Source organism: Dermacentor silvarum, chromosome 3 (genome assembly GCF_013339745.2).
Source record: "Dermacentor silvarum isolate Dsil-2018 chromosome 3, BIME_Dsil_1.4, whole genome shotgun sequence".
NCBI classification, from domain to species: Eukaryota; Metazoa; Arthropoda; class Arachnida; order Ixodida; family Ixodidae; genus Dermacentor; species Dermacentor silvarum.
In genome coordinates this window covers 123,302,427-123,313,799 of record NC_051156.1, presented here as the reverse complement: position 1 = coordinate 123,313,799, position 11,373 = coordinate 123,302,427, and positions in this window count along the sequence as shown.

Here is an 11,373-nt window from a genome sequence, read left to right as displayed (position 1 = left end):
CATGAATCCGACGCGCAACTCAAATGAACTGCAGGGGCGCGCAAAAAATGGCCGCGACTGGCTACACTGTGCCAAACATGGCGGTTATGCGGAGGTCCCCGCGTCGCCGAACCGCTGAGTTGATGTACAGTACACTGTAGTTTGATGATTTTCGTGCAGTGATACCAGTTGCGCTGTTTGTGGAAGGAAGGCGAGTAGCTTACGCCGACCAAATAATTTTAGCCGATCTGAGAGAGGCACAGTGGGTAATGAGGCTGAAGTCGTCGTACGGTGTATGCAAACATCTGACGTGACAGCGGACCCGCGCGAGATTCTGATGAAAATCACAATGTATTCTGAACCCATTGGTCGTGGAACCGAAGTACTCATTGCCCTGTTGGATGGTCGGAAAAGTACAAGCACGTTTCTGCTGCTTTGAATCACTGGTTAAGACGCGGATAGATAGTCCGGTGTTTCGAGCGTGCGAGGACGGCGGTCGGCGAAGTTGGATACGTCACGCTGGCATCACCAGGATTGCCGAAATATTACAACCTGCTCAGTTTGGTACGTTTAACATGGCCCGCAGCAGCGCACCGACTTGCTCGATCAGCTGTTGCCGCTGTACATGCCGATAAATGCGCAGCCGGCGCGCACTTCTCATTGTTGTTGCTTAAACAATTTCGTTCGGCGAAGGCGCAAGCTCTGCGCGCTCTTTTCAGTCCAGAGAGCAAGCGAACCTAAAATCAAGCTTTGCACTTTGTCGCGAGCATGCACTACGAATCTGTGGCGAACATTTCTCGTACTTTTGCGTTCTGTTATCTATTTTTACTCAAGATTTGCGCAACGTGACCGTTGCTTCGCTTAGCTGTAGTTATTCCAGTAGTTGGCGCATTGTTTCTCTCGTAGAGAACAATACGATAAATAAGAAACCGAAAGATCTGCACTACAATAAAAAACACATTTGCACACCATGTACATGTATGGCTTGTGCTGCGTGGCCTGACCATGATTGATTACTCCCCGCTGTCTACGAACATATGTCGCTTATGGCTGCTGTGTAAACTAATGAAATAAAACAAATGTTTCTGTGTAAATTAATGTTAACTAGCTGAGCTACTGCATTATGAATCTAATTAATTTTCATGTTAATCTATAATTTACGTATCCTGCACTTTAAGTCGCCAGAACTGTGTTCGCCTCTGAACTTCCAATTTCCTTCAGACACTGATAAGAGATACAATTGCTTTGATAATTACGCATTTTCAAATGAGCACCTACTAATTTGCACTATAGTTACACGGGTAGCGCGTCCAGGTCGCAAGGAAGGCGTACCGCTATGCCACCCATAGGTATTTTGCATGCTGGCGCGTACATGTTGTGCTTCCATAGAACGATTTACCGACGTTACCCGGGAGTACCCGAAACTCCGATGTACCGATTTTCGCTGATGTACCATACTCGGTAGTTCCACGTTGTGCGCCGCATGTATTCGATATAATACATCTTTAATGAAGGAAAGGTTGAGTACCGCGGCGACATTTGCATCATAAACTGCATTACCACGCCGGCTATCACATGAAGCTGCTTGTTGCAGCACGCATACGCTGAACGTTATCACGATGGCAGTAACAACCTCAACGCAAACTTTGCTGTAGCGCTTTAGTGCAAACATAGTACAAGCAACAGTATCGCGTTTTCTTCACACAAACAACAAACCGACCCTCGCCTGAAAAAAAAAAAAAAAATGAAAGCTTTCTCGAGCAAGATGTTGAGAACATAACAATTGCCGTTGTCGCAGCTTATGATAAGATTCGTAATACATGCGGCTCTTCGACACCGCAAAACTGCAAAACGCAGCATAATTCCACGGCTGTGCGGAGTTTCGTTGATGGTGACGCGCACCCGCTCGCAGTGCGAAGGCTACGGACGGAGCGTCTGCTCCGACGCTCCGACCTCCGTACGAGGTTTCTGGCGCTCGCCGCTAGGTGTCGCATGAATGACTGGAGTCGCGAATTCGTCGGCGTCCCTATCGTGTATCACATGCTGAACGTAGAGTAATCCAATCAGAAGTGGACAAAATGTTCCGCAAAAGGGTCGTCGAAACATCAGCCAGTCCTGGGCTTCGCCAGTCGTCTCGTGAAGAAAAAAAGGATGTACCTGGCGTTTTTGCGTCGACTATCGCCATTTAAACAATATCACGCGAAAGGACGTACCCATTGCCACGCATCGATGACGCCTTGGACTGCTTGCACGGAGCTACATACTTCTGTCCATTGATCTTCGATCCGGCACTGGCAGATTTCTGTTGATGAAATGGACCGCGAGAACATTGCCTTCATAACACCTGATGGTTTATATCAGTTCAAATGATGCCCTTTGGCATATGCAATGCCCTGGGTCATTTGAACGGATGGACTCTGTCTGCGAGGCTACAAATTGACCACCTGTCTTGTTATCTGACGACGTTATGTTTTATTGCGATAGCAATTATATGGACACTCAAAAGCAGATTTCTGCCGCGGCGTCGCCGTCGCCGTGGGTCCGTATGACGTCAATGGAGATGAAATCGTCGCCGATGATAAGTGGTTCTTGAGGGAAAGGGAAAGGTTGGCGCTATCTTCTGCAGCCCTTGAGGGAGCACGGCTCAGCGCCAAAATCGCCGCGATAGTGGTTCTGAGGGAAGGGAAAGGTGGTGTGGTAAGTGGTCTTGAGGGAAGGGAAGGTTGGCGCTATCTTCTGCAGCCTTAGGGAGCACGGCTCAGCGCCAACGGGGAGGGGTAAGTGGGAGCGAAAGAAGGGATAGAGTGGAGTCGCCATGGCTGGGCGAAGCAAAACCGGCAGGCATAGGAAAGGTTGGTAAGTGGTTCTTGAGGGAAAGGGAAAGGTTGGCGCTATCTTCTGCAGCCCTTGAGGGAGCACGGCTCAGCGCCAAGAAAGGTTGGCGCCGAACGCTGTATGTGCGAGTGAAAGAGCGCGAGGGGCGCGTCTTTCACGGGGAGTGAACGCACGGCGGAGAACAAACGCGCGTTCTGCGCCGTGCTCGCTTAAGGGCTGCAAAGTAGGCGTCTCTTTCCTCCTTTACAATCACCATATATGTAGAGCAAACGCGCCTTCTTCCGACGCGCGAGAGGGCGTGGGGGAGGGGGGGGGAGGGATAGGGAAGGGAGGCGACGTTTAGCTGCGGCACCAAGTGCCTATTTATATCAGAGGCTCCGGCAACAGTCACCAACGCCGCACGCATTTTGAGCGAACGCGGGCTAAACGCCGACGGCGTCGACAACAGTTCTGCGTCTTGCCGGTGCTGCTGCATGTCCAAGTTTATACAGCTTATAAAGCTAATATCATTACTCTACAAATTTGCTATCGCAATTGATGCTTCGCCTTTCAGGTGAAACTGCGACAACTTTTTTTCCCACGTTCAGCAGCACCTTACGCATCTCGCTACAATTCTTGCAGTCTTCCGAAAAGCCGGCCTTCAGCTGAACTCTACGAAATGTCAATTCGGGCGCCGTCACCGACGGCCCGTGCCACATGTTCGTGCTGCACGACGGCATCCTCTACCAACGCACTATCAACCTGAGGGCCCTGAGTTTCTCCTTGTCCTTCCTCGTCATCTACGATCCGATCGTTCTCGAACAATTTCACGATGCACCAACGGCGGGACACCTTGGAGTTTTGCGCACATACGACCGCGTACGACGCCGGTTCTTCTGGCCGGAACTCTACCGCTCTGTGCGTCGTTATGTCGCAACTTGCGATTTGTGTCAGCGCCGGAAAAAACCTCCCATGCCACCTGTCGGCCGACTCCATCCAATTGAAGTTCCCTCTGAACCTTTCTATCGCGTAGGCCTTGACCTGCTTGGCCCTTTTCCGACGACGACTAGAGGGAATAAGTGGATCGCCGTCGCTACCGATTACGCGACACGCTACGCGATAACCAAGGCGTTGCCGACTAGTTGCGTAACTGACGTCGCAGATTTTCTCCTCCATGACGTCGTCCTCCACCACGGTGCACCTCGACAGTTACTTACCGACCGCGGCCGCTCGTTCTTGTCTCGAGTTGTTGACGACCTCCTCCGTTCTTGTGCCACAGAGCATAAGCTGTCCACCGCCTACCACGCACAAACGAACAGTCTTACGGAACGTCTCAACCGAACACTCAAAGAGATGATGTCGATGTACGTCTCCAATGATCACCGCGACTGGGACGTCACGCTGGCCTACGTCACATTCGCGTATAACTCGTCCAGACATGACACCGCAGGATATTCACCCTTTTATCTTTTGTATGGTCGCGACCCCGCATTTCCATTTGACACCATCCTACCTTCTGTGCCACGTGTTACAACCGAGTACGCTCGTGAAGTCATCGATCGCGCTCACATGGCGCGTGAAGTCGCCCGATCTCGTCTATTGGCATCGCAGGATATACAAAAAGAGCGGTACGATCGGCGCCATCGCGATGTTAAGTTCGCCCCCAGGTGCTTGGGTGCTCCTCTGGTCACCATGTCGTCGTGTCGGTCTCTCCCAGAAGCTTCTCTCTCGCTACACAGGGCCTTATGAAGTCCTACGTCAAGTTAACGACGTCAATTACGAGATCTCGCCGTTACAGTTTGATCGGTCCTCAAGTCCGACGCCAGTTGACATCGTGCACGTTTCGCGGTTGAAGCCATACTTCGCTCGCAGTTCTTCGCCTGACATGCGCCGAGACGGCGCTTCAGCACCCGGGGGTCCTGTTACGGAAGGATAAAAGAGAAAAGAAGAAGAAGGTCGAGAGACACTGGCTGCTGCGTGTTGTTGCTGGTCAGCTATCTTGACCACACTAACCCTACTTGTGTATATATTGCAAATACATCCAGTCTATACTCCCAACATTCCCGTAACAATATAATAAGGAACACCACTTCTCTAGATATAAGAGCGGAGTGAGCTGGATAGAGTAAGCGAAGTCCCTCCGCAGACACATTAGAACATTAGAAGAACAAAGGTGAGGACGCCCTTATATACACTTGTGAGAACAAGTTGCACCATCTTACTACACCGCAATGCAGCCCTGCGTGTATAAGCCGATGGGTGCGTAAAATATAGAGGCTACTGAACTTTACACGCGTTTTTTTTATTTATTGTTATTTTGCAATTATTATTTGCCAGGTTAGACAGCTCACTTGCAGTGACGTAGGTTGAGTAAAATTTGTAGCTTCTTCCCAAGTGTTGTACGTAAAAAAGAAGCATATTATATATAAAGAATTCCGCACATGACACCAGATTAGACAAAAATTAACAGCAGTCAAACTTGCGGCAACATATATGGGGTTGCCGACATTTTGGGTTGCCCAAATTTGGCCTACAATGATTAAGACGGTGTTTTCTTAATGAAGTAAGGAAAGTAACAGCGGATTTTAGTGCAGGTATGACGGCTCTATCTCAATGCTGCTGATAGTTTGAAAATTTGTTCCAAGTGGAGCTGCGCAAGAGCTTGTTGGCTTTCATTAAAATGCGAGCCGTAAAGTAAATATTTATTCGTAAATTACAGAGATTACTTTCGTGAACCTAATTTCATCTTTTCGAATAATTTAGGTCGAGGGTTAGTTAGAACTGTGTTATCCACCACGCACGATTTAAGAAATTATGTTAACATTACAAAACATAAAATGAAATACCTGGTGTATAGAGATTTGCTATATGCCTAACGGCGTTATTTGTAGCGGTGTTCGAGTACAGAAATTTTCGAATCAAACACAACGATTTGAGAAAAACTACATCCTAGTTGGATGTAGTTGGATGTAGATGTAGTTGGATGTAGATGTAGTAGGAATCGAATGTTGAATATTTTCCTATTTCTTAACCAAGTAAGAAATAAAAACATAAGTTCTGCGTGGACTCCGCATAGTGAAAATGAATTATGAAACAGCGTTCAGCTATCTGGAGCACCATGACAATGACAACAATGAAACAAGGGAACAGTCTGGCACCGGATGCACATAAGTTGCGTGCCTCCCGCGAAAACAGCTCGGGAGGAACAAAACCTTCCTCGATGCTGGAGACTTGAGTAGAGACAGCGTATACTCGCCCACCAAATTAAGCAGAATAAAACTGGGTCGAAGCAACCGTACTCAAGAGTACAAACTTGCGGTCATGGCTGGTTGAGATGGGCGGAATGGCCATACGCTACCACCTCAACCAGCTGCGTTGAACGAGCATTTCAGAGAATACCGCCACTCAAGAAAGCAGCCCGAAGTCAGCTTTGTTCAGGCAACTCGCACCAGATCTATCGGCGGAGCCGCAAATGCTTCCGGAACGAGAAGAGAATTGACACCTAGAGCACGCGTGCTTCTCTCCCGAACGCGCCCATTCGTGGGGGCGTTCTGGTCCGTGTCAACTCCGATGCCTCACCGAACTCATGCTCCGGACTCCCGACCGGTTTCGGAGAAAGCTCTCCTGAGCGGGTGATTCCGTTTGCTCAAAAAAAAAAAAAAAAAAAAAGAGAAAGAAAGAAAGAAAGAGAGACCTCGGTCTTCCCTTCGTGCGGCTCCGGGATCTAACAGTGCTCTACGCAGTAAACAAGCTTTCAATCGTTCCGGGCTGCACGTGCATTAAAATTCTTTATTCGGCGTGATTTTGTGCTATCAGGCGTTTCTGTTAACCAGGTTTCTTCGACAAGCGAGCTTGGGAGACCCGCACGTGTCGGCCTTCATTCACGAACGGAGTTGTGCCCTCTCTCTCGCCGCCAGGGCTGGTTGAGTAACTGGCCCATTCCTTTATATGCTCGCGGCTCTCACATTCCGATGCACCATTGTCGATGCTTACGTGCACTGACCCCTGTTTCGCCACTACAGTCGCTAGTAGCGGCCAAGGCCATCAGGCATTACGGCGCTACTATTGGAGAGGGGAGGCGGATCGGTTTCGCGGTCTGTTGTTCCCGTAGTGACAAGGGAAGAAAGGGTTCAGTGTGCCCGGTGACAAGTCTTGTGCTTGGTCGGCCTGTGAAGAGCGAGAGCCAGGCGCCACGTGGACGCGTGTTTTTCGTGTTTTTTTTTTTTTTTTTTTTTTTTTTTTTTTTTTTTTTGACGTGAACCTCCACAATGCTCTTGCCAGCAGGATAGAAGTATTGTGTCGGAGCACATCGGCTGGTGGTAAGCTGCGTGATGAAAATTTGGCGACGCTGGGCCTTTTTTTACTTGTGAACGTGAACCACGTGGTGGTCTGTGATGGATTGTCCGATGAAGAATATTGTTTTTTTTTTTTTTGCTTGGAAGTTTTATTTTATTTACACGATACTGCAGACCTCCTTGGTCCTAGCAGGATGGGCAAAAATAAAACGTAGAATATTCGGAACGCCAAGAAACAGTAGTGCAGTCAATGAAATACAGGGTTGGTCACTAACAGCAGACCGGCAGATTATGGAAAACATGAATAGGACACAATTATACGATATTGGCAATGGCATTTACAAAACTTTCATGCTGAAACACATCTTCTGGTAATGAATGCCATTCGGTGATTGTTCGCGGGAAATATGAATATTTATATTGGTTTGTCTGAGCAAAGTAGGGGGTTAAGGAGAAATTACGTTTGTGTCGGGTTTTCTATGTAACTGAGGGCGTGACGTAAGAGTCTGGAGAGATTCCAAATTTCCTATGAAGAAGTGAATGAAGAAAGTTTATTCGAGAAATTTTTCGCCTTATGTGGAGGGCCTCAATTTGTTAGCTACCATTAGAGAAGATGGAGGGTCAGTACTTCAAAGTTTGTTGTACATGAAACGCACGGCACGTCTCTGCACTCTTTCCAGTTCTGAAATGTCTTTTTTGGTATATGGATAAAAGACTATTTCTGCATATTCGAGTTTATGCACCTACTGGATGCACAATTATGCACTTACTGGAAACCAACGCTCTTAACCTTAAAAAGAAAACGTGCACGTTTAACAAAGCTTAACAATACACACGCGTGTTACTATAGGCTTTTAACAAATAATCTTGACGTTTCAGGTTACTCACGAAAAAGTAAGCCTAACTAATTATCACCGAACTCTTCGCTAAACTAAAGACTAACGTCAAACTTCAGAGCTTCTCAAACGAAAATATAAACAAAGATCATAACTTAAAAAAGAAGTAAACGCTAAAAAAAATCAGACAAACAAAACACAGCGCTTGTTTCTACGGAACCTTTCATTTTGCCGGGCGTTCCGAGAATCTCACAAAAAAAAAAAAAAAAAGCTAAACAATGTTTTTGAGCTTAACTCGAGGGGGTCATGGTATGAAAGCTTTTCTATCGAACCAGGTACAACGAAAGGCCTGACAGTCCATCAACTCTTTCCAGATGTCAAAGTCTCCTGCTCATTTGCGTTCTGGTGAATTGCTTCCATAATGGCCTCGTCTGACCGCGTCGCGTCTCAATACAACATTCTCTTGTCCTGCCACCTTGCATTCCTTGGAATGCATGCTGCACGCCGAAAAGATCGACGGAACGACGGGAACGATAATTGCCCTTTGTCCGAGTTCGCGCAGACCATGGATGCTTCTCTGACTCGTTCTGTCCACTATTTTGTTGTAGCGCAAGCTGAATGACAGCGACAACCGAAAGGCACATTTGACACACACACACAGCGCTAACTTTCAACGACAGATTTATTTCCAGTTCTCGTCACTATATAGCCCCTCAAAATGTCATACAACACGTGTAATAGCTCGGTAAACATTAAAAAAAAAACATGAAACCGCACGCATTGGACGCCGTTGACGCCGACACCGTATTTTCTACGACTTTTGGCCCGATCAAAATTAAGAAAGGCTTGGTTTTCAACGTTCTCCTCAATGTTGCCTAAAACCAAAGTACAGCGAAACACCATCAGAATTGGTGGACGCTTAAGCTTCACATTTAAGGGTGGAACACGATAGCATTGAAAGATCCCTGGCTGCTTATCAGGCTTTTTTTTTTCTCGTATATTCAAATTACAATCCGACGACATCACGCCTGTGGGTTGTGTTCAAGTCGTAATTTATGATTTTTCTGACGGAGTTTACTATGAGAAATTCAATTTTTGTGCACTAACGTCTTGCGCCACGCCCGGGGGCCTGTGTGGTCGGGGTGGTACGTTCGGGATGATGTGGTACGGCATGATTATTTCCGCCCGACGCCGATGCTTAACGCCAACGCCGGATCTGCTGCTACACGGGGCTCTTAACGCTGTCGCGTTACAACCTCAGGCAGCGAACACAGAGAAAGATATAACTGAGTCTCGCCTCCAACACAGGTGGCAGTAGAGAGTGTCAGAAAGTAAGCAAGGTAGCTTAGCGGAGCAAAAGATCGGGCTCCGCGGTGGCTATGGGATATAAAGAAAAAAGAAAGGTATCTGTATACTTATAATAAAAAAAAAGCTATACTGGCTGTGTAAATGTTGCTTGCACAGCTGCTTAAGCGCTTTGGCAGACTAAATTTTCCCGCTTACGTAAAGGCACCATATTCATATTTAAATAAAATTTACGAATGAACTTTTAAAGTAGGCGATTATGGCATCTTTGTAATAGCAATTCGAAGACAATCATATTACAAGGCAACTGACAGTCGGTGCGCTGATTTCGCACTCATAGTCGGCAGTCTTATGTGATGGATATGTATGCTGGGGAAAGAGGGAAGCCACTCTTGTTTTTGCCAGCCGTGAGCAGGTGCACCATTGGGATAAGCCCCGCCCAGATAATAACAGCTCCCCCCACCTGTGAGTTCGTGATGATAGCTTACTGATTGTGAAATAAGACTACGAATATCTCCGAACAGAAATGCTCTTGAAGCATATATATATGTAAAAAAAAAAAACGAAATCGTCTTCGGATAAGAGAACCTTCAAGTTTCTAATATAAACATTTACCAGTCACAATATTGAAGAATTTATTCAAGGAAATATTGGTAATTATGTACTTATTTACTGTAATTTACCTAAGCTCCCCATTATAAATCCGTGGATACATACTGAAAGAACAAAGCATCAGTAAAGAAAGACAGCGCAATTCAGCGTAATTTTGTATCTATTGAAAAAAATCTGGAATGCGGGAGGTGGCTTGACTAACGGGTAAATAGCTTTTTTTCCCGTGAGTGCTGATAATGTAGAAATGGGAGCTTATAAATGGAGTAAGGCCGGGCTTGTACGGGGGAAAATGGTACATGAATCGTAATAAAAGAACGGTCGATTGATTGGTGAGGTTTAATGTCCGGGCTGAGAAAAGCACCGTAATAAAGGCTCTTTTTTTTCTTCTTCTCTTTTTCTATTTTGCCTTCATCTGAAAGCGGCCACCGCTCTTCAGAATAGAATCTGTGACGTGCTCAGCAACAGAACGCAATAGCCACTGAGCCACCACGCTGGGTAAACGAAATATTCGAATGAAGACATTTAGTACGTTTAAAACCGCTTAGCGCTGTTGCGTTTCTTCAAGGCCCTATATATTTCGCAAATGCTACACTTGTCTTTTACACAATGAGGCAGAGAGAATATAGGATACTCGGGGTCGCCGCGTAGAAATTAAAGCCGTTTAAATTTGTATTAGTGAGGAAGACAGAGCCATCACGAATAAAAAAAAGTGTCCTCTGATGACGCAATGCCTAAATTCACGCGCATGAGCATTCGTTCGATCATACATTCACTCATTATACGTCTTTGTTTCATGTACAAATCTGCCCTCTGCAGGCTTTTTAACTCTTTGTGAACAAAGACAGGAAATGTGGCATCGACACATAATCGTATGCCATTATCGATGTATAGAAAGAAAGTAGAAAAATAATATAGTTCGTGTATCAAGCGTTTCATTGCCCTGTACCTTTGAACCTGCATTCTTTCGTGTTCCCTCGGCTTATCGAAACCCTGACATCAAAGGTGAACACATTGCTCCTGTCGTGAAAGCATATCGCTGCCAAAGCTGACCGTAAGTTAGTAATGTATGAAATAATAACATTTGATTGCTGCTTTATACGCGCACGCTAAATGCCCTGCCTCTCTCTATTTTCTTTTTGTCTGCTACTTAGATTTGCATTTCTGCAATTGCCAAGTGAACCTAAGGTGTACACATGCATAAACAATGCCGCTAAGTAAAGAGCTGTATTATTATAAAATTTTATCATTTCAACCGCAGAATGCAGGGCATAATTACATAACATTTTTTTTTTTTTCAGATTACAGCGTGCCGATTGTGAAATCAAACCCTACAATCCAGCAGTGCCTGGCTAGTGTGAGACCAATCGCAACCTGCGTAAGATGACCACTAAAATTAACACCCTTCAGTAAAAAAATTACTTTCAAAATTTAGCATGCAACACTTTGAATTGTCAGTCTAGGACTCCAGTCTCATAACTGCTCTACGCTCTACAGTGCAACAGCACCTAGTGTCCGCGGCGACGACCACTCGA